Consider the following 23,652-nt stretch of genomic DNA (forward strand, 5'->3'; position numbering starts at 1 on the left):
CCCCTACCTTATACAATCATCCATTTGTCTATCTAATAGCCGCTTAAATGCCCCTAATGAAGTCAACTCCACTACCCTCTCTGGCAATGCATTCCATGCTCTAACCAGTAAAGAGTCAAGAACCTACACCTGACGTCTCCCCTATATCTACCTCCACTCATTTTAAAACTGTGCCCCTTCATAATAGCGATCTCCACCCTAGGAAAAGGTCTCTGGCTGTCCACTGTATCTATACCTCTGATCATGTTGTACACCTCTATCAAGTCACCTCTTATCCTTCGTCGTTCTAAAGAGAAAAGCTCTAGCTCTCTCAACCTTTCCTCGTAAGACCTTCCCTCCAGGCAAAATCCTGATAAATCTCCTCTGCACCTTTTCCAATGCTTCCGCATTGTCCCTGTAATGAGGCAACCAGAACTGGACACAATACTCCAGATGTGGCCGAACCAGGCTTTTGTATAGCTGAAGCATAACTTCATGGCTCTTGAACTCAATCCCTCTATTAGTGAAAGCTAACACACCGTACACCTTCTTAACAACTCTAGCCACCTGAGTGGCAGCTCTCACGGAACTGCGAACATGAACTCCAAGATCCCTCTGCTCCTCCACACTGTCAAGAATCTTTCCGTTAACTCTGTATTCTGCTTTAATGTTTGTTCTTCCAAAATGAATCACCTCTCACTTCTCAGGGTTAAACTCCATCTGCCATTTCTCAGCCCAGCTCTGCATCCTATCAATGTCCCTTTGTAATCTAGAACAGCCCTCTGCACTATCCACAACTTGACCCACCTTTGTATCGTCAGTGAACTTACTATCCACCGTTCCACTCCTTCGCCCAGACCATTTACAAAAATCACAAATAGTTGAGGACTTAGAACAGATCCTTGTGGTATACCACTCGTAACTGAGCACCATGTTGAATATTTTCCGTCCGCTACTACCCTTTGTCTTCTAAGGGTCAGCCAATTCTGAATCCGATCTGCCACATTTCCCCCATCCCATGCCTCCTTACCTTCTGCATGATCTACCATGGGGAACGTTATCAAATGCCTTACTTAAATCCATGTATACCACTTCCAGTGCTCTACCTTCATCCACGTGTTAGGTCACCTCTTCAAAGAATTCAGTAAGGTTTGTGAAGCATGATCTATCCCTCGCAAATCTGTGCTGACTATCACAAATCAAACTGTGCCTTTCCAAGTGCCCATAAATCCTATCACTCCGAGCCCTTTCCAATAATTTGACCACCACTGACTAAAAATTGTTTGTATATGTTAGTAAAAGCAAGGGTCTCAATACTGATCCCTGGGAAACTCAACTGCAAATTTCCCTCCAGGTGAAAACTACTTTCGAACCATTATTCTGTTTCCTTTCTAATAGCTAATTTTGTATTCTTGTTGCTACTATTGCTTTTATTCCATTAGGTATAACTTTTCAACTCGTATTTTGTAGTGATGCTGTATCAAACACATTTTGGCAGTCAATTTAATGTATCGACAGCACTGCCCACAATAATCCTCTCTCATATCTCTTCAAAAAACACAAGTTTCCTTTGACAAATCCATGCTGACTCTTCTGAATTAACCCATGTTTTTCCTTGTGATTATTAATTCTATCCCAAATAATTGGTACTGGAAATTTCTCCACCACCAAAGCTAAAATGATTGGTCTGTAATTTCTGCTATGTGTATTGACAATTTATCCAATACTTCATCGTTATCAATTTTAAACCTTTCTAGTTATCATGTTTTCCCCTCTGTCACCATGCCAGCTTCTGCCTTGTAGTTTAAGATGAATGCAAAATATTAATTTAAAGTATTTATTTATTTAGCCATGCCAAATTCTTCCATTTTTAAATCCCAAATTTGATCCCTAACTGGCTCTATTTTTCCCTTTTACCACTCTTTTTTTATTGATGTGCCTGTAGAAGATTTTGAGATTTCCCTTTTCATTATCTTGTTCATACTCCATCCTTCTTTGCTTGTTTCTGTTTTTCACCTGTTTTGAACATTATAAAAACTTTGAACAAACATTTAGTTTCCAATTGCATTTTCTACTTGACGCCTATTGTATGCACACTTTGTTTCTGCTTTAACTTAATTTATATCACCCTCAACATCCAGAGAGCTCTGTCCTACCTTTCTTTCTGGTGGGCATATAGCTTGACCATGCCCATGACATTTCATCTTTGAAGGTGGCCCTTTACTCAGATACTGTTTATTGCTATAACCTTTATAGCCTCATTTAAGTTGGCTGTCTATCTGTTGATTATTCTTAGCCTTGATTGTTCATTGTCATTTTGCAACATCGCCTTAATCCTTGTGATACAATGATCACTGTTATCTAAGTGTTCTGCAAACAACTCTTGACTTACTTCTTCCAATTCATTTCTGACAACCACATCTAGCAGTGCCTCCTTTCTTGTTGGGATGGACATATATTACTTAAGGAAATTCTCCTGAATACAATCTAAGAATACTTGCCCTTCACTCCGCTGTACATGACCATAATCACAGTTGATGTTCAAGATAATAAAATGTGAGGCTGGATGAACACAGCAGGCCAAGCAGCATCTCAGGAGCACAAAAGCTGACGTTTCGGGCCTAGACCCTTCATCAGAGAGGGGGATGGGGAGAGGGAGCTGGAATAAATAGGGAGAGAGGGGGAGGCGGACCGAAGATGGAGAGTAAAGAAGATAGGTGGAGAGAGTATAGGTGGGGAGGTAGGGAGGGGATAGGTCAGTCCAGGGAAGACGGACAGGTCAAGGAGGTGGGATGAGGTTAGTAGGTAGCTGGGGGTGCGGCTTGGTGTGGGAGGAAGGGATGGGTGAGAGGAAGAACAGGTTAGGGAGGCAGAGACAGGTTGGACTGGTTTTGGGATGCAGTGGGTGGGGGGGAAGAGCTGGGCTGGTTGTGTGGTGCAGTGGGGGGAGGGGACGAACTAGGCTGGTTTAGGGATGCAGTAGGGGAAGGGGAGATTTTGAAACTGGTGAAGTCCACATTGATACCATATGGCTGCAGGGTTCCCAGGCGGAATATGAGTTGCTGTTCCTGCAACCTTCGGGTGGCATCATTGTGGCAGTGCAGGAGGCCCATGATGGACATGTCATCTAGAGAATGGGAGGGGGAGTGGAAATGGTTTGCGACTGGGAGGTGCAGTTGTTTGTTGCGAACTGAGCGGAGGTGTTCTGCAAAGCGGTCTCCAAGCCTCCGCTTGGTTTCCCCAATGTAGAGGAGATGATGTTGGGCCGACGACCTCTTCACTCCGCCCACAACCTCCACAGCCAGCAACCCCAGAGGAGACAGCCACACTCAGCCCTGCCGCATCTTCACCATCCCCCCAGACCTCCCACTGACTGAGGACGAACGGTCAGTCCTTAGTAAGGGGCTCACCTTTGTCTCCCTACAACCACACATCAACGAATACCAGTCACGGTTGGACGTAGAGCAGTTTTTCCGCCGTCTTCGCCTCCATGCCTACTTCTTCAACCGGGAACCTAACCCTCCTTCCACTGACCCCTTCACCTGCTTCCAACACAAGTCCTCCTCCTGGACACCACCCCCAGGCCTCCTACCCTCCCTCAACCTCTTCATCTCCAACTGCCGTCGAGACATTAACCGCCTCAACCTCTCCACCCCTCTCACCCACTCCAACCTCTCCCCCGCAGAACGGGCAGCCCTCCGCTCCCTCCGCTCCAACCCCAACCACACCATCAAACCCGCAGACAAGGGTGGCGCAGTGGTAGTATGGCGCACTGACCTCTACATCGCCGAGGCCAGACGCCAACTCTCCGACACCACCTCCTACCGCCTCCTCGATCATGACCCCACACCCGAGCACCAAACCATCATCTCCAACACCATTCACGACCTCATCACCTCAGGGGACCTCCCACCCACAGCCTCCAACCTCATTGCTCCCCAACCCCGCACGGCCCGTTTCTATCTCCTTCCCAAAATCCACAAACCTGCCTGCCCTGGTCGACCCATCGTCTCAGCCTGCTCCTGCCCCACCGAACTCATCTCCACCTATCTGGACTCCATTTTCTCCCCTTTGGTCCAGGAACTCCCCACCTGCGTCCGTGACACCACCCACGCCCTCCACCTCCTCCAGGACTTCCAATTCCCTGGCCCCCAACACCTCATATTCACCATGGACGTCCAGTCCCTGTACACCTGCATTCCGCATGGAGATGGCCTCAAGGCCCTCCGCTTCTTCCTGTCCCGCAGGCCCGACCAGTCCCCCTCCACCGACACTCTCATCTGCCTAGCTGAACTCGTCCTCACACTCAACAACTTCTCTTTTGACTCCTCCCACTTCCTACAGACTAAGGGGGTGGCCATGGGCACCCGCATGGGCCCCAGCTATGCCTGCCTCTTTGTAGGTTACGTGGAACAGTCCCTCTTCCGCACCTACACAGGCACCAAACCCCACCTCTTCCTCCGGTACATTGATGACTGTATCGGTGCCGCCTCTTGCTCCCCAGAGGAGCTCGAACAGTTCATCCACTTCACCAACACCTTCCACCCCAACCTTCAGTTCACCTGGGCCATCTCCAGCACATCCCTCACCTTCCTGGACCTCTGTCTCCATCTCAGGCAACCAGCTTGTAACTGATGTCCATTTCAAGCCCACCGACTCACACAGCTACCTAGAATACACCTCCTCCCACCCACCCTCCTGCAAAAATTCCATCCCCTATTCCCAATTCCTCCGCCTCCGCCACATCAGCTCCCACGATAAGACCTTCCACTCCCGCACATCCCAGATGTCCAAGTTCTTTAAGGACCGCAACTTTCCCCCCACAGTGATCAAGAACGCCCTTGACCGCGTCTCCCGTATTTCCCGCAACACATCCCTCACACCCCGCCCCCGCCACAACCGCCCTAAGAGGATCCCCCTCGTTCTCACACACCACCCTACCAACCTCCGGATACAACGCATCATCCTCCGACACTTCCGCCATTTACAATCCGACCCCACCACCCAAGACATTTTTCCATCCCCTCCCCTGTCTGCTTTCCGGAGAGACCACTCTCTCCGTGACTCCCTTGTTCGCTCCACACTGCCCTCCAACCCCACCACACCCGGCACCTTCCCCTGCAACCGCAGGAAATGCTACACTTGTCCCCACACCTCCTCCCTCACCCCTATCGCAGGCCCCAAGATGACATTCCACATTAAGCAGAGGTTCACCTGCACATCTGCCAATGTGGTATACTGCATCCATTGTACCCGGTGCGGCTTCCTCTCCATTGGGGAAACCAAGCGGAGGCTTGGAGACTGCTTTGCAGAACACCTCCGCTCAGTTCGCAACAAACAACTGTACCTCCCAGTCGCAAACCATTTCCACTCCCCCTCCCATTCTCTAGATGACATGTCCATCATGGGCCTCCTGCACTGCCACAATGATGCCACCCGAAGGTTGCAGGAACAGCAACTCATATTCCGCCTGGGAACCCTGCAGCCATATGGTATCAATGCGGACTTCACCAGTTTCAAAATCTCCCCTTCCCCTACTGCATCCCTAAACCAGCCCAGTTCGTCCCCTCCCCCCACTGCACCACACAACCAGCCCAGCTCTCTCCCCCCCCCCCCCACCCACTGCATCCCAAAACCAGTCCAACCTGTCTCTGCCTCCCTAACCTGTTCTTCCTCTCACCCATCCCTTCCTCCCACACCAAGCCGCACCCCCAGCTACCTACTAACCTCATCCCACCTCCTTGACCTGTCCGTCTTCCCTGGACTGACCTATCCCCTCCCTACCTCCCCACCTGTACTCTCTCCACCTATCTTCTTTACTCTCCATCTTCGGTCCGCCTCCCCCTCTCTCCCTATTTATTCCAGCTCCCTCTCCCCATCCCCCTCTCTGATGAAGGGTCTAGGCCCGAAACGTCAGCTTTTGTGCTCCTGAGATGCTGCTTGGCCTGCTGTGTTCATCCAGCCTCACATTTTGTTATCTTGGAATTCTCCAGCATCTGCAGTTCCCATTATCTCTGACACAGTTGATGTTCCGTTTAGTCCACCATTTTAATTCTATAATATTTGAACCTTCTGTAATTTCCTTGCAGATTTGTTCTTCTAAATCCTTTTGCATTACTGGATGTTCTGTAGCTAGAGTGAGCAAAACAGTTGCACCCTTTTTGTTCTTTAACTTTTGCCAAAGCAATTGTGTCCTTAAGACTTCTGGGATATTCTCTTTTTCCAGCACTACGGTGCTGGCCATACTCAAAAACACCACCCCTCTTCCTAATTGTTCCCTTTTCTATCTTTTCTGGGCATTTTAAATGGAAATATTTGATACAAAAATCCGTCCTTCCCAAATACAGGCCTCTATTGTTGCCACAACACCATAATCTAATATAGCAATGTGTGTGTCACTCCCCAGTCTTAGTAACTATACTCCATGCATTTACTTACATCCAACATAACTGATTTAGACTTTGTGTTACACCAAGTCTCCCTCTAACTTACCATATTCTCGTGTTACTTGCCTGTCCCATTATTTTGTACTTCCCAGTATTACTCTTCAGTATTCTCTGCTGGTTCCCATATCTTTGCTAAGTTGGTTTTTGCCCTCCCAACAATACTAGAAAAATTCTTCTCAGCGAATTAACTTGCAACTCTCTTCAGGTACAAACTATCCATCTTGTACAAGTGCCGTCTTCCCCATTGCCAGTTCCAGTGTTTCAAAATGTAAAATCCTCCCACCTATGCCACATTTCCAGCCATACATTCAAATTTTTGCATTGTCAGGTAGATGCCAATGTTGTAGCTGTCCCGGAGGAGCTTGGCTAGAGGTGTGGGAAGTTCAGAAGCAACGCGTCTTCATAATATTATGGGAACGTCATCAGGGTCTGTAACCTTTGCAGAATTCGGTGCCTTTGGCCATTTCTTGATATCATGTAGAATGAAACAAATTGCCCAAAGGTTGGTACCTCCGGAAGATGGTGAGGTAGATCATCTGGCTGATGATTGTTGCAAATGCTTCTGTCTTATCATTTGCACTGATGAGCTGGACTCCACCATTATTGAAGATAGGGACAATTGTAAAACATCCTCTCTGGTGAGTTGTTTAATGGCCAGTCACCAAGACAACAACAAGATGTGTCATAATAGCAGAACTTTGATCTCACCTGTTGGTGGAATAACTAAATTCAATTGATCACTTGCTGTTTATACTGCTTGACATGCAAGTTGACACCTTATTTTTAGGTATTCCTGCATTCTTCAATCTTTATTGAACCAAGTTTGATCCCTGGCCTGATCTTTCTGGTAAAGCGTGGTAAATGCAAAGCTACGAAGTTGCAGATAGTGTTAGAAAACAATTCTGCTGCTGTGGATGGCTCACAGTATCTTACAAATGCCCAGTGTAGAGTTGCCTTGTCTTTTCAAAGCCCATCCGATTTAGCACATTGCTAGTGCGACACCAAACAATGGACGGTATCCTCACTGTGAAGACAGAACTTTGTCTCCATTAGGACTATCACTCCTTCCAATACTCTGTGGCCTGTTGCATCTATGACAGGCATATTGGTGAGGATCAGTTCCAGTCTGTTTTTCTCTGGATGTGAGTTTGCTCGCTGACCTGGAAGGTTCATTTTCAGACGTTTCGTCATCTTTTTTTTATTTGAAAAAATATACTTTATTCAAAAGATGTACAAAAAATAAAACATATTCATACACCTACCCAGTCATGCAAGCCACTCCGGGTTACCCAGGGGGTATGTACACCAACTAAAGGAAAAAAACAAACAAAGAAGGAAAAAAAACAAAGCAAAGAAAATACCCTGCACAGTCCCTGTTGGCCCACTGACCAGTTGGGGAAGGCACCAGCTGGGCCCAGTCACCAGATAGGGCCCTTTTTTTCTATTCTGGACGAGGGGTTTCAGACCGTGGTCTTTCCCCACTGTGCCTTGGCGGCGGCTGCCCTAAGCTTTAGCGCGTCCCTCAGCACGTAGCCCTGGACCTTGGAGTGCGCCAGTCTGCAACACTCGGTCGGGGGCAGTTCTTTCAGCTGGCAGACCAGCAGGTTGCGGGCAGACCAAAGAGCATCTTTCACTGCATTGATGGTCCTCCAGGCACAGTTGATGTTGGTCTCGGCGTGCGTCCCGGGAAACAGTAGAGCACGGAGTCCCGCGTCATGGAGCTGCTCGGGACGAACCTCGACAAATACCACTGCATCCCCCTCCAAACCTCCTGCGCCTAGGCACACTCCAGAAGGAGGTGATCGACAGTCTCGTCCCCCCCGCAGCCACCTCGAGGGCAGCGTGCGGTGGCGCAGGAGATTCCGGGCATGCATAAAGGATCTCACTGGCAGAGCCCCTCTCACCGCCAGCCAAGCAATGTCCTTGTGCTTGTTTGAAAGTTCTGGCGATGAAGCATTCTGCCAAATGACTTTGGCAGTCTGCGTGGGGAACCACTCGACGGGATCCACCCTCTCCTTTTCCCAAAGTGTCTTGAGGATACTACGTGCTGACCACTGCCTGACGGCCTTGTGGTCAAAGGTGTTTCCTTTCAAAAATTTCTCCACGAAGGACAGGTGATATGGAACGGTCCAACGACTCGGAGCGTTCCGCGGCAACGAGGCCAGGCCCATCCTTCGCAACACCAGGGACAGGTAGAACCTCAGTAAGTAGTGACACTTGGTGTTTGCGTACTGAGGATATACGCACAGCTTGATGCAACCGCACACAAAGGTAGCCATCAGGGCGAGGGTGGCGTTCGGTACGCCCTTTCCCCCATTTTCCAGGTCTTTGTACATGGTGTCCCTGCAAACCCGGTCCATCCTCGACCCCCCCCAAATGAAGTGGAAGATGGCCCGGGTGACCGCAGTGGCGCAGGTCCAGGGAATAGGCCAGGCCTGCGCCACATACAACAGTACCGAAAGCCCCTCGCACCTGACAACCAGGTTCTTACCCGCGATGGAGGGGGACTGGAGCATCCACCTGCCCAGCTTCTGCTTGAGTTTGGTGATACGCTCCTCCCAAGTCTTAGTGCACACCCCAGCTCTACCGAACCAAACACCCAGCACCTTCAGGTAGTCTGTCCTGATGGTGAAGGGGATGAAGGAGCGGTTGTCCCAGTTCCCGAAGAACATGGCCTTGCTCTTACCCCTATTGACTTTGGCACCCGAGGCCAGTTCAAACTGGCCGCAGATGTCCAACAGCCTACTCACCGACCGACGATCGGTGCAGAAGATGGCGACGTCGTCCATGTGCAGGGAGGTCTTGACCTGAAGGCCTCCGCTGCCTGGGATAGTCACGCCCTTCAGGCTCACATCCTTCCTGATGGAGGTGGCGAAGGGCTCCACACAGCACACGAACAAAGCAGGAGAGAGTGGGTAGCCCTGCCTGACTCCAGATCTGACGGGAAAACTGTCCGATTCCCACCCGTTGATCGAGACTGCGCTAACAATGTTCGTGTAGAACAGCCGGATCCAATTGCGGATGCCCTCCCCGAACCCCAATTTGGAGAGGACGTCTCTCATGTAAGCATGAGAGACCCTGTTGAAGGCCTTCTCCTGGTCTAGGCTGACGAGGCAGGTGTCCACCCGCCTGACCTGCACGTAGGCAATCATATCCCTGATGAGCGCGAGGCTGTCAGCGATCTTCCTGCCCGGCACAGCACAGGTTTGGTCAGGGTGAATCACCGACTCCAGGACAGAGCTGACCCAGTTGGCTATGACCTTGGCCAGGATTTTGTAGTCCACGTTCAATAGTGAAATGGGACGCGAATTCTTAATTTCTTCCCTCTCCGCCTTCCTCTTGAAAATGAGGGTGATGATGCCCGTCCTCATGGACTTGCACATTGCCCCTGCCCGAAGCGCACTATCGTACACCTCCAGCAGGTCCTGGCCGACCAGGTCCCACAGGGCGGAATACAGCTCGACCGGTAAGCCGTCGTTCCCAGGAGTCTTATTCCTCTCCAAGGACTTGAGGGCTCTGGTCAGCTCGTCCAGGGATATTGGCCGGTCCAGCCACTCCCTCGTGCCGTCATCTAAGACCTCCGTGATAGACGACAGGAACGACTCGGAGGCTGTGCTGTCCATGGGCTTCGCGTCGTACAGTCCAGCATAGAAGGATCTGCCGATCCTCAAAATGTCGGGCTGAGACGACGTCACCGAGCCGTCGTCCTCCTTCAGCCGGCTAAGCGCAGAGCTCTTTGTGCACCTTCTGAAAGAAGAAACGCGAACACGTCTCGTCCTGCTCCACGGAGCGGACCCTGGACCGGAAGATTATCCTGGAGGCCTCCTGGAGGCTTGCTGGCCCTCACTTCGCGGAGGTCCTCCTTGACATCGACCCCCCCATCAACTGCAGAAGGAGCAGGTTCTGCACCCTTTTCTGGAGTCGCGACAGCTTTTCCTGCCTCTCTCTCGCCTTCCAAACACCCTTGAGGAGAAAGAACCTCTTGATGTTCTCTTTCACCGTCTCCTACCAGTCGCCCGGAGACTCGGAGAGGTTTCACAGTTCTCCAACCGGCGTACTCCCTCTTAAGCTCCTCGACGTTCTCTGGGGTCAATAGAGTCATGTTCAGCTTCCACGTCCCCTGCCGACCTGCTGGCCGTCCTGTAAGTGACAGTCGGCCAGCAGGAGGCAGTGGTCAGAGAAGAACACTGGCTCGACGCCAGTGGACCTGACCGAGAACGCCCGTGACACAAACAGGAAGTCTATCCTTGAGCGAATAGACCCGTCTGGCCGCGACCAGGTGTACTTCCGCTGTGCTCCATCTGCAGGGGTGCTGAAGACGTCCAGCAGCTTGGCGTCCTTCACCGTGCCCATCAGGAATCTGGACGTGATGTCCAGTTGACTCCCCCCACCCACTGTCCCCACGCCGGATCTTCCATCTGCATCGATGATGCAGTTGAAGTCTCCGCCTAGGATGACCGGCTTGGATGTAGCCAGCAGGGGTGGAAGCCGCTGCAGGACGGCCAACCGCTCACTCCGTACCGCTGGGATGTACACGTTGATCAGCCTCAGGGGAGCATTCCTGTAGGTGATGTCAGCCACTAGGAGGCGCCCCCCCCCACTACCTCCTGAACGTGAGAGATGGTGAAGTTGCGCACCCGCAGCAGAATAGCCAGGCCTGAGGAGCGCAGTCGTTACCCCCCCGACCAGATCGAAGGCCCACAGGTCCAGGTGCCGGACCAATTCCCGTATCTGCTGAGGTGCGGTATCCCGCACTCCTGCAGAAACAGGAGGTCCGCATTGACGGTGGTCAGGTAGGCCAACGTGGACACACATCTTGCGGTGGACTTGACACTGCACACATTAATGCTCGCAACTCGTACCCCCATTGTGGGCAGTGAACGCAGTACCCTCCCCGAGTCCAAGGTCCAGCGCCTCCATCTGTCCCCTCATGCCCATTGCCCGGGCTAACTGCTGGACACTCTCCGGGCTCAGGAAACTGTCCGTGCTGCCTTCCGGGTGGCATCCCCCTGTCGGGGGTATGGAGGCTGGAGAGTCCGGCTCTGGGTCAGGCTGGGGACGCGCTGTTTCCTCCTTCCCGCCTGGAAGTTCCGGGGGGCTCTCCAGGGCCCCAGCAGCACTTGACTGGGTGTCGGAGGGAGCCTCAGGACGCCTCCCGTCACCTGGAAGCGGGGTGCTGCTTTCCTTCTCCCTTGAGATCTTTAGCTTCTGCTTGGGGCGGGCCTCCTCCGAATCTCCCTCGTCAGAGGAGGTCTTAAAGCCCCCCTGTAGCTGCCTCTTCCCGCCTGATGGTTGCGGTGCCTGGGTCCGCTGGCGTGCCTTCCTCCTCGCTTTCCGGACGGTCGTCCACTCCCCTGGGTCGCCTGTCGCCGCCTCCATCGACTCCGGGTTGTCGGGGGAGCGGAGCCTGCAGGGGCGCTTTGCTGGCCTCAGGCCCATCCTGCAGGGCTGGGCCCTCCTGCACATTAGGGGGGTCCTTGCAGGGCCCTGGTGCCTTCTTCTCCTCCGGGGGGGGGGGGGGGGGGCTTGCCCCACATTGCCCCTGCCGGCGACCTGGGCGTAGGTGGTCCCCCGCCACGGGAATGCCCTATAGAGGTGGCCCGCTTCTCCACAAAGATTGCAGCTTTTTTTCTTGTGGGCAGTCCTTGGCAAGGTGTCCCTCCTCCCTGCAGTTCTTGCAGATGGTGGCTGTGCAGTCGGCCGCCACGTGACCTGACCTACCACAGGCATGGCAGACTTTAGGTTGCCCTGCGTAAGTCAGGTAGCCCTTGCTCCCGCCAATCGCGAAGCTGGACGGTGGGTGTACAATGTTCCCTCAGCGTCACCTTGACCTGCCTCTTACTGGTGCAGATCCCGAAGGGGTCCATGATGTTGGTTAGGTCCCCTTCCACCTTCACGTACCTTCCAAGGAAGGTCAGGACATCAACTGCTGGCACAAGCGGGTTGTACATGTGTCCAGTCACCATACGGCTCCTCTGTGCTGGCATCACGAACAGCGGGACAGCAGTCAATACAGAGGTGGGGGGGGCCCTCACCTCCTTTTTCCTTGAAAACCTCCAGGAAGCGCTCGCAAAGCTTGGCACTCCTGAAGGTTACATCGTAAAAACCTCCTCCGGGGAAATCCTGCAGGCAGTAAATGTCCGTAGCAGCGAACCCACAACAGTCCAACAGGACCTTCTTCACGAAGAAGGTGTGGTCCACAAGTACGCCTTCATCCACCTTCTTCACGGAAACGTGGATGGTGTTCCAGACCCCCTGACCTGGGGCACGAGCACTCGCCGCAGCCATCGTTGCAGGTTGGCTGCTCCCCTGAACCAGCGTTAGGCCGAAGCCAGCATTAAGATCCACCGTTTGCAAGGGTGCACAGACAACTCGACGTCTTCCTTCCAGCTCCAACACAGTCATGCTCTCCTCTTCTCGGTCCACAAAAGAGTGGGTCTTTATTGCGCTCCGGATGTAAGCTAGTTCACTGAGCAGGAAGGTTCATTCCCAGACGTTTCGTCACCATTCTAGGTAACATCAACAGTGAGCCTCCGACGGAGCGCTGGTGTTATGTCCCACTTTCTATTTATCTGTTTAGGTTTCCTTGGGTTGGTGATGTCATTTCCTGCGTTGGTGATGTCATTTCCTGTTCTTTTTCTCAGAGGATGGTAGATTGATTTGGAGCCAATGTGTTTGTTGATGGAGCCTCCAGGAATTCTCGTGTGTGTCTCTGTTTGGCTTGTCCTAGGATGGATGTGTTGTCCCAATCAAAGTGGTGTCCTTCCTCATCTGTATGTAAGGATACTGGTGATAGTGGATCATGTTGTTTTGTGGCTATTTTCATTTTGTGTCGGTTTTCTCTCTTGTTCCTTACCATCGGCTGCAGATCTAGTCCAGTAGCTGCATCCTTTAGGACTCAAGCAGCTCAGTCAGTAGCAGTGTTGAGCCACACTTGCTGATGGACATCAAAGATCCCCACCCAAATACATTTGGCACCATTGACAGCCAGTTTTATATCCAGACAATCAAATTTCCCTGAATCCTATGCCTCCTTACTTTCTGAATTAGCCTACCGTGTGGAACCTTATTGAACGCCTTGCTAAAATCCATATACACCACATCCACTGCTCTATCTTCATTGATGTATTTTGTCACATCCTCAAAGAATTCAAGAAGACTTGTGAGGCATGACCATCCCCTCACAAAGCCATGCTGACTTTCTAATCAGACGGTGCTTTTCCAAATAATCATAAATACTATCTCACAGAATCCTCTCCAATAATTTTACCACCACAGAAGTAAGACTGACTGGTCTGTAATTTCCTGGATTATCCCTATTCCCTTTCTTGAACAAGGGAATGACATTTGCCACCCTCCAATCTTTTGGCACTACTCCAGTGGACAGTGAGGACGCAAAGACCATTGCCAAAGGGGCAGCAATCTCTTCCCTCGCTTCCGGTAGTGACCTTGGATTTATACTATTTGGCCCAGGGGACTTATCTGTCCTCGTGTTTTTCAAGATTTCTAGCACATCCTCCTTCCTAAGAACAACCTGTTCAAGCATATCTGCCTGTTTCATGCTGTCCTCATAAACGTCAAAGTCCCTCTCACTGGTGAATATTGAAGCATATTATTCATTAAAGACCTCCCCTACCTCCTCTAACTCTGCACACAAGCTCCCTCCACTATCCCTGATTGGCCCTACTCTCACTCTGGTCATCCTCTTGTTCCTCACATAAGTATAGGATGCTTTTCCTTGATCCTTCCAGCCAAGGCTTTCTCATACCCCCTTTTAACTCTCTTATATCTGTTCTTCAGTTCCTTCCTGACTACCTTGTAGATCTCTAGAGCCCTGTCTGCTTCTTGCCTCATCAACTTTAAGTAAACTTCCTTCTTCCCCTTGACTCGTTGTTCAACATGTTCAGAAAGGTTCCTTCACCTTACCATCTTTTCTTGGCTCAGAGCTACAAACCTATCCAGTACCTATAGCCACTGCTCCCTAAACAACCTCCACATTTCTATCGTACATTTCCTTGAGAACATATGATCCCAACAAATGCTCCATAGTTCTTGCCTAATAGCATTGTAATTAAAAAGAGGGATTTTTTGCCCATTTAAATGCTTCATTTGATATCTGGATAGAAAGACCACCCTGAGCGGTGACATTATAAAGGTTTACAAAACCATGAGGCACATAGTAAGATGAATAACAAAGGCCATTTTTGCAGGGTGGGAGAATTCAAAACTACGCAGCAGATATTTAAGATAATAAAATGTGAGGCTGGATGAATACAGCAGGCCAAGCAGCATCTCAGGAGCGCAAAAGCTGACATTTCGGGCCTAGACCCTTCATCAGAGAGGGGGATGGGGTGAGGGTTCAGGAATAAATAGGGAGAGAGGGGGAGGCGGTCCGAAGATGGAGAGAAAAGAAGATAGGTGGAGAGAGTATAGGTGGGGAGGTAGGGAGGGGATAGGTCAGTCCAGGGAAGATGGACAGGTCAAGGAGGTGTGATGAGGTTAGTAGGTAGATGGGGGTGCGGCTTGGGGTGGGAGGAAGGGATGGGTGAGAGGAAAAACAGGTTAGGGAGGCAGAGACAGGTTGGACTGGTTTTGGGATGCAGTGGGTGGAGGGGAAGAGCTGGGCTGGTTGTGTGGTGCGGTGGGGGGAGGGGACGAACTGGGCTGGTTTAGGGATGCGGTGGGGGAAGGGGAGATTTTGAAACTGGTGAAGTCCACATTGATACCATTAGGCTGCAGGGTTCCCAGGCGGAATATGAGTTGCTGTTCCTACAACCTTCGGGTGGCATCATTGTGGCACTGCAGGAGGCCCATGATGGACATGTCATCTAAAGAATGGGAGGGGGAGTGGAAATGGTTTGTGACTGGGAGGTGCAGTTGTTTGTTGCGAAGTGAGCGGAGGTGTTCTGCAAAGCGGTCCCCAAGCCTCCGCTTGGTTTCCCCAATGTAGAGGAAGCCACACCGGGTACAGTGGATGCAGTATACCACATTGGCAGATGTGCAGGTGAACCTCTGCTTAATGTGGAATGTCATCTTGGGGCCTGGGATAGGGGTGAGGGAGGAGGTTTGGGGGCAAGTGTAGCATTTCCTGTGGTTGCAGGGGAAGGTGCCGGGCGTGGTGGGGTTGGAGGGCAGTGTGGAGCGAACAAGGGAGTCATGGAGAGAGTGGTCTCTCCAGAAAGCAGACAGGGGTGGGGATGGAAAAATGTCTTGGGTGGCAGATATTTAAGGCAAGAGTGCTGAAGGATTTTAAAGGGACCTGAGGAGCAACATTTTCACGTATATGGTGGTACATATTTGGGATGAACTGCCTGAGGAGGTGGTAGATGCAGGTACAGCGACAACATTTAAAAGACATTTGGACTGACACATGAATGGGAAAGCTTTAGATGGATATGGGCCAAATGCAGGGAAGTGGGATTAGTTTTGGCTTGGAAAATTTGGTCGGCATGGATGAGTAGGATCAGAGTGTGTGTTTCGTGCTATATGACTCTATGACTTTACCCCAGACAAAACTGAAGGAAAGAATAAGCTGGGATGCAGCAGGATTGCATCATGCCACCCCCTGACCCAATGAAATAGCTTACCCGTGCCTCTGAATGGACCTTACAGTTGGAGGTTGGTGGGTGTGGAGCTTTAAATTCTATCCCATTGAATGCCTTTCCTATCAGGTCCAGCACAGAGAAGCAGTGCTGAAAGAATTGAAAAAGCTCCTTAGGATAAGCAAGCTAAGAAGCAGTCATATTGTAGCTGTGTCTCACAACCTATGTGAGACAAATGTGAACAGACCTGCAGATTAGCAACCTGTTGTTGAAATCATCACCCACATCTGCCTTTATTGGTACACACCTCTGAATCAGGAGGCAGAGTGAAGGTTGTGATGATTCACAGCTTTAAAGTAATGCTCCAATCTTGTAGGATCTCTTGGGATAATCATTCCATCTGCAGTTTGCTGGCTGACATCCAAATATCAAGATGGGACCATCAGGTCAGCTCATATGGAATTATTGGCACCTCTGTAGGTGGCAACACCATCCTGAGCTTTAGCTTTACAACAGCAGGCATGCTATCAACTGCATAAGGCAACCAGGTTATCAGACTTATGAAGCAGCAGCAGCACTGCTAGTTCAGTACAGACGGACTCTCTGGCCCTTTGCTCATCATTACCATATCAAAACCTTCTAAACCATCCACAGTAACTGGTAGATCATGTAGAGTGGAAGCTGGATAAAGAGATCATCTGGGCTTGGAGGTCAGTAAGATATCTTGGAGTTAGAAGGAATTTTACGCCTGTCCTTACGATATATTCTTTTTCTTTGTTACCACAGGGTCAGGTGCCAGTATGTAAAAATGTTTTGTTGTTCTTAACATTTAAAAAGATTGAAAAATGTTGAATATTTATTTGAATTTTTCGAACTTATCAACATTTTTTCCAAAACAATTAAAATGGATATATTTGAAATCATGTTGACAGCTGTTTCAATTTAGTTTATACTTCTACATTTGCAAACAATTTTTTTCAAAAATTTTGAGAATTTACATTTTAATAAATAACTTTGGTTATTTAAACTTCTAACTTTTAAGCAAATTTTTAAAACTAAATTTGTTATCAATTTGCACTTTAGTAATTTTGTTATAAGGTGTACTTTGAACTTGGAAGAAAGTTGCATTGAATTCTATAATTGTGATTGGCGTGTGTGAGTGAAGATTTCAATAAGTGAAAGTCTGCACCACAAACAATGTTTTGGCAACCCTGCCTCTTAAGCAGAGGCACAATTTAAGCTGTCTTGTTATCACATGTCTTCCACAAGACCCATCCCAGAGTATGGATCCTTATTACTGTTTTCTCACACAATGTAAGCATCGTAATGCACATTAACTTGCAGCCAGGTGTCAGAGATTCTCTGCACATTGACAGAATGGGAGCTCTTCTTGTTCATATAGCTTTGAAGATTCTGAAGGGAAGCTTTCAATATCAAGTTCATTCTGTCAATTGCTCCAAGCGCTATGGAAAAGTTAGTAATTCTAAAGACACTTATTGCCCTCTGCTTTTGCTCCATGACAGACAGTCCAAATTTGCTGAACTTCCCAGCCCTGTGGAATATGGCATAAGTTAAAGGTTGAATGTGATCTATCGTTGTCCCCTTGACAGACACAGCACAGGTTTCCCAAGATGCTACTAAAGACCCAGATCATTGAAAGTTACAAACCTTAATCACTTTCATTTCTGCTGTTTGGTTTCTACAGCCTGCGATCATTTGAAAGGTAATTGTGCAGTGAGTCAATAGTACCTGTGGTGCATAGGCTGCTCGACAGTTAAGTCTTGAAATCCTACAGTTTAGAAATAGATACTAACTGTGTGATGCAGTCTCCTCCATGGCACTTCACTCTATGGAATTGTGTCTCTGATTTTCTTCTTCTTCCAACACCACGAAAATTCAAGATGTAGCTCTAATATGAGCCACTTTCCTTTATTTTTTCAAAGATGGATATTGTAATTGCTTTCTGTGCTTGCCCCATGAAACCCTGAGTCTCTGAACAGCTGAAAATCTTAACCATATTAACAGGTCCCTAAATACTCATACTTAGAAAACGGCAAATCAATTTTGATAGACATTTGTTTGGATGCATTTTTTTTGATGGTCAGATGAAATACATTGAAGATTTTGGAGCATCTTGCATTTTTGTGCATGCTTGAAGCACAATCTGTTATCTTTTAAACCCATATTATTTGTTTGACTTAGATTGCTCATCTTTCTGGTCACGTGTGTGAAGAAAACTTTGGATTCATCTGTACATGTGTTCCATATGTGTAACTCCACTGTCGTTCTCATTCATTGTATGCCACCTCTAATCACTGGCTGCAATGTTTTCTCTCTCTTGTCTTGCAGTTACTGCCCAGCTACTCGATCACTACAAGAATGAAATGCCCGACTGCCTCAGAGGTCATCCTCCTCGATCTCTGAGAAAAAGAGTGTTGAAGGCTTGAGAGAAAGGAACAGTAAGACTGTCGCCTGCACCCCTCACCAGCACAGATACTGATAGCTCAGTGGGATTGCTTTCCTTCGGAAGTGTGAACATGCAATGCGTTGAGCACCCCAGGTATCGGGGGCTGTGTTGAGAGACTGCTGCTGCATGTGGAGGCAAGATGAACAAGGAATATTTAGGGTAATAGTCCTGCTGACACCTTTACCCCTTATCCTCCAATATTCTTTTTCTTTCCTTGGCCCATGTCCTCAGAAGTGTAGGTGTGGATTAGATCATCAGGAATATCTGGGTTAAGGAAGACCATAGAAAACAGTAGCCAATGTATTACAATGGCCAAGGATTAGGAGATCTGGGTCATGTAGTTCTGCTTAACAGCAAGAGAAAGAAAGTGACGATGGAGGGTTTTGTTTGGACTGGAGGCCTGTGACCAGCCGTGTTCTACAGGGATTGGAGGTGGATCCATTTTTGTTTGTCGATTGTATAAATGATTTAGATGAGAATGTAGAAAGCATGGTTAGTAAGTTTGCAAATTACGCCAAGATTGGTGGTATAGTGCCCTTCAAGAACATTACCTAAGATTAAAAAGAGATTTTGATCAATTGGGTCAATGTACTGAACAGTGGCAGATGGAGTTTAATTTGGATAAATGTGAGGTATTGCATTTTGATAAAACAAACAAAAGCAAGACTTATACAGTTAAATACAGAGCCTTGGGTAGTGTTGTAGAACAGAGATGCCTAGGGTTTCAGATGCATAATTCTTTGAAGTTTGTGTCACAAGCAGGTAGGGTGGTTAAAGATGTTTAGCATGCTTGCCTTCATTGCTCGGACCTCTGAGTATAGGAGTTGGGACTTTATGTTGAGTTTGTACAGGATGTTGCTGCCATCTCTTCTGGAGCATTGTGTACAGTTCTGGTCTCCCTGTTAGAGGAAGGATAATATTAAGCTGGAGAAGGCTCAGAGAGATTTACCAGGATGTTGCCAGGAATGGGGGGGTTTAAGTTAAAGATAGGTGGATAGCTTGGGACTTTTTTCACTGGAGCATAAAGATTGAGTGGTGACCTTTTATGGAGGTTTATAAAATCATGAGGGACATGGATAAGGTGAATCACAGCTGTCTTTTCCCTTGAGTGGAGGATTTCACAACTAGGGGCCATCATTTTAAGGTGATAGGCGAAAGATATAAAAAAGACAAGAGGTTTTTTTTACAGTGTGGTTCAAGTGTGGAATGAACTTCCAGAGGAAGTGGTGGATGTGGGTACAGTTACAACATTTAAAAGACATTTAGATGAGTACATGAATAAGAAACATTTGGAAGGATATGGGCCAAGTGCAATCAGATGGGACCAGTTTAACTTGAGGTTACGGTAAGCATGGACTGGTTGGACTGAAAGGTCTGTTTCTGTGCTATATGTATAATGACTCTGTGACTCTATGTACAATGCATGGATCTTCATGTTTCTTATTTCCTGTTGGAATCCCTCATATCAGTGGATCTTGTAGTCCCCTCCCCCTCATTCAAGAAACTGTACCTCACCCACAGTAAGTGACAATAGACAATAGGAGAAGGTGTAGGCCATTCGGCCCTTCGAGCCAGCACCACTATTCATTATGATCATGGCTGATCATCCACTATCAGTATCCTATTCCTGCCTTATCCCCATAACCCTTGATTCCACTATCTTTAAGAGCTCTATCCATCTCTTTCTTGAAAGTATCCAAAGACTTGGCCTCCACTGCCTTCTGGGGCAGACCATTCCATATATCCACCACTCTCTGGGTGAAGAAGTTTTTCCTCAACTCTGTTCTAAATGGCCTACCCCTTATTTTTAAACTGTGTCCTCTGGTTCTGGACTCACCCATCAGCGGAAACATGCTTCCTGCCTCCAGAGCGTCCAATCCCTTAATAATCTTATACGTCTCAATCAGATCCCCTCTCATCCTTCTAAACTCAAGTATATACAAGCCCAGACACTCCAATCTTTCAACATATGATAGTGGGGGCAGAGTCACTTTACTCCATTGCACACTTTCATTTTCTGACATAATGGAAGATGACAGTGAATGTTGTTTGGTTAGTGATTTCAAGTCTCCATCTCTGTGTTGTTGAGCCCACAAACATCTAAATCTGTTTCAGGTAGCGATTCCCATAAACCCCAATAGGCTTCACACCTCACCAGACCCCCATCCAATCTGTTTAAATGAGTCTGCACCCAATCATCTTTATCTCCCCCAGCTGTTGGTATATGCAGTGATCATGCGAAGTAAGGTCATAAACCATTCCCACTACTTTTCCACCCCCCACCCCACCACAAAACCAGACTGCTTCTAATTGTAGATGAAACTTCCTCTTCCCACAATATCCTCTTTCCATCTGTACTTTACCATATTCTTCCCCTGTAAATACTATTGCATCTCTTCACAATTGTCTTATTCCCATCCATCCAGCTTACAGGCCCAAACTTCAAACCCAAAGAATAGTTTGCCTAGTCTCCTTCCTATGATAGCAAGCTATGATCTTTCCATTTCAGCCTCCAGTACATAGGACATCCTAATTTCCTATCTCATCAATTCACTCTCTATTTAGGTTTACTGCAAGCTGTATTCATCTGAGGTCCCCAGATAGCTCTAATAAGCCACAGGTCCACTGGTTACATATGTCCTGAAAGCATAGCTTTGCAGTCTTACTTTTCAACTGGTTCTCATTTTTTTCACATGACAGAGAAATTCATACTGACCCGTTTTTACCTCAGGCATGCATTGCTTCACCTCGAACTCCTGAAGTTCTATTCTTCTTCTTGCTGTTAAACAGAAACCTACTTTTTATAGAAAGCTCATCTTTCTCTTAAACAAACCAAGAGTTGAGTGTGTCTCAATGGAGCTCTTTCTTACATTGACAGTTGTCCTTTCCATCTGCCGGCCACACAAGCTTCTGTTCTTCAACTTAACTAATGTTGTGGCTCCCAGTCAAGGTTCACTGAGCATTTCTTGCCATCAAAGAAAAGTACAATCGATTTCTTAACAATAGACACAAACTCTTAAAAACAATTTTAAACACCCATGAAAACAATTACAGATTGCTCAAGAAATTACAATTCTTCTTTACTGTATTGTTTCCGAATCCGAGGTTGTTACAACAGTCATAGTAGAACTGAAGCTAGTACCAAGTGAAATGTTAAATAAAAATGTTTGATTCATAACTGTATCTTTGTATAAATCTAAAGTTCTTGAGTAGATTTGTAGCTAGAGTTGTGGATGCTGTCATTGGTTCACTTGCCAAGCTGGTTCATTACTTCACAGACATTTCATTACTCTGCTGGGTAACATCATCAGTGCAGCCTCCAATGAAGCGCTATTGTGCTTTCCCATCTGCTATTTAAACTCTGGGGCCCATAGGAGTTGATTACCTCAGTGCTGGTATTTCTTCATAGTGGTGTGTATGTAAGATCTAATTCTATGTGTTTATTGATGTCCTTCTTGATGGCAAACCAGGTCTGTAGAAAATTCTCATGCTTGTCTCTGTTTGGCCTGTCCTAGGATCCTGCTGTTGTCCCAGTCAAATTGGTGGTTCTCCTTATCCATGTAAATGGAGACAAGTGAGTATTGGTCATGTCTTTTTGTTGCTAGTTGGTGTTCATGTATTCTTGTGTCCAGTTTCCCTCCTGTCTGTCCAAGGTAATGTTTGTCGCAGTCTCGGCATCAAATCTTATACATCACGTTGGTTCTGTTTGTAGTGGGTAAGGGATTTTTGGTTTGAGTTAGCAGTTGGCATAGGGTTGACACAGGTTTGTGTGTCACTCTGATGCCCAATGGTCTAGAAGTCTTGTGGTCAGTTTGGATATATTCTTGACATATGGGAATGTGACGAGTCTGTCGGGGCATACTGTGTCTTCCTTGTTGTTTGTGTGATAGGCATCATCGGACCCAGCTGTTTGGGTATCCATTGTCCTTAAATACTTGGTATTTTTCTTCATTTGGGCATAGTTCCGGGTTGCCTCAGTGTGTTGTCACTAGTTAACATAGTGTTTTCATGCAGCTTTGTTTGTGGGTGTTGGGATAGTTGCTGTTGAAATTCAGGACTTGATCCGTGTGTGGCCTTTCTGTGTATCTTCGTCAGAAATTCCCCATTGGCCTGCATTCTCCTATTATGTCCAGGAATGGGGGCTATTCTGTTTTTTCTTCTCCCCTAGTGAATTTGATGCCGGTAAGAGTGATGTTTATTAATTGATGTGTCTCTTCTAATTTTGCCCATTTGATGATGGATTACACTCAACGTCAACAACCCACATGCACATAGGACAGCAGAACACAATGGCCAGAGACTGCACTGATGGTGTTACCCTGCAGGGTAATGAAGTATCTGCGAACTAACGGACTAGCTTGGCCAGCGAACCAACCATAATATAAACCTAATGTAGAAAAATGTGGGTGCTCATTAAAAGTCCATTTTTTGTAAAGTAAAAACATGTTAATGATGGTGTTAGAATGAAAGGACATTTGGTTCATCAGTATCGTACTTTCTCCAGATCATATACCTGATACCTATCAAGGCCTTTTGGCCATCTATTTAATCTTTTAAAAGCAGCATAAAACTTAAAACTCAAAAAGAAATCAAGCAAAACTCTAGAATATTCATCCTCATAGGTCTGGCAGCAATGAACTTGTTCAGGAAATGAGTACAATTTTTTGCTTGAAATTAACTCAAATATTTCAGCATGGTGCACAGCAACAAATTTCAAAATGTTACAGATTGTTAATCTTCACATAATTTTTCATTAAGAATGGGTAATCTACATAATCTTATCTCATTGCTTCAGTTTAAAAACAAATTGGATTTTCTTTTAAAGGTCTATTACACATAGACTTTCTTTACATTTCATTTCAACTAGTGATTGTAATGTTATTTAAATTTTAGCACATTTCAAGAAACATGTTATGGCGTATTAATTCATTGCATCACAAGCAATAGCATGTTGATGATTGAGTCTTTGGCCTTAATGTGTCCTTGCGGAGAGACGTAAATGGGTTCATTGAATGAAAAAACAGGCCTCTTTTTAAAAAATGTACCCACTTTTGTAATTTTCTTAACACCTCCTAACTATTCTCTAATGAGTCACCCAAAGGTCCTGTAAATACTCCATACACCCCATACCTTATCAATAATTAAATAGAAAATAGCATTGATTCTAACTTAATGTTGGTGATTATGAGATGCCAATATCTTTGGCTCTAAAGCAGCA

The 23,652-nt window shown here is 47.5% G+C and overlaps 1 long non-coding RNA gene across 2 annotated transcripts in view; it reads left to right on the forward strand.

The window, feature by feature from the left end:
* The window catches only part of LOC125453833 (uncharacterized), a 35,975-nt gene that overhangs the window by 9,529 nt on the left and 2,794 nt on the right, over window positions 1–23,652 (forward strand). The window contains exons 4-6 of one of the 2 annotated variants that reach the window (XR_007247866.2): window positions 18,317–18,593; window positions 21,950–22,008; window positions 22,710–22,836. This is a non-coding gene — a long non-coding RNA (uncharacterized LOC125453833). The remainder of the gene's footprint in view (window positions 1–18,316; window positions 18,594–21,949; window positions 22,009–22,709; window positions 22,837–23,652) is intronic. The other variant, XR_007247867.2, reaches the window with a different exon arrangement.

This window comes from Stegostoma tigrinum, chromosome 7, assembly GCF_030684315.1.
Source record: "Stegostoma tigrinum isolate sSteTig4 chromosome 7, sSteTig4.hap1, whole genome shotgun sequence".
In the NCBI taxonomy this organism is placed as follows: Eukaryota; Metazoa; Chordata; class Chondrichthyes; order Orectolobiformes; family Stegostomatidae; genus Stegostoma; species Stegostoma tigrinum.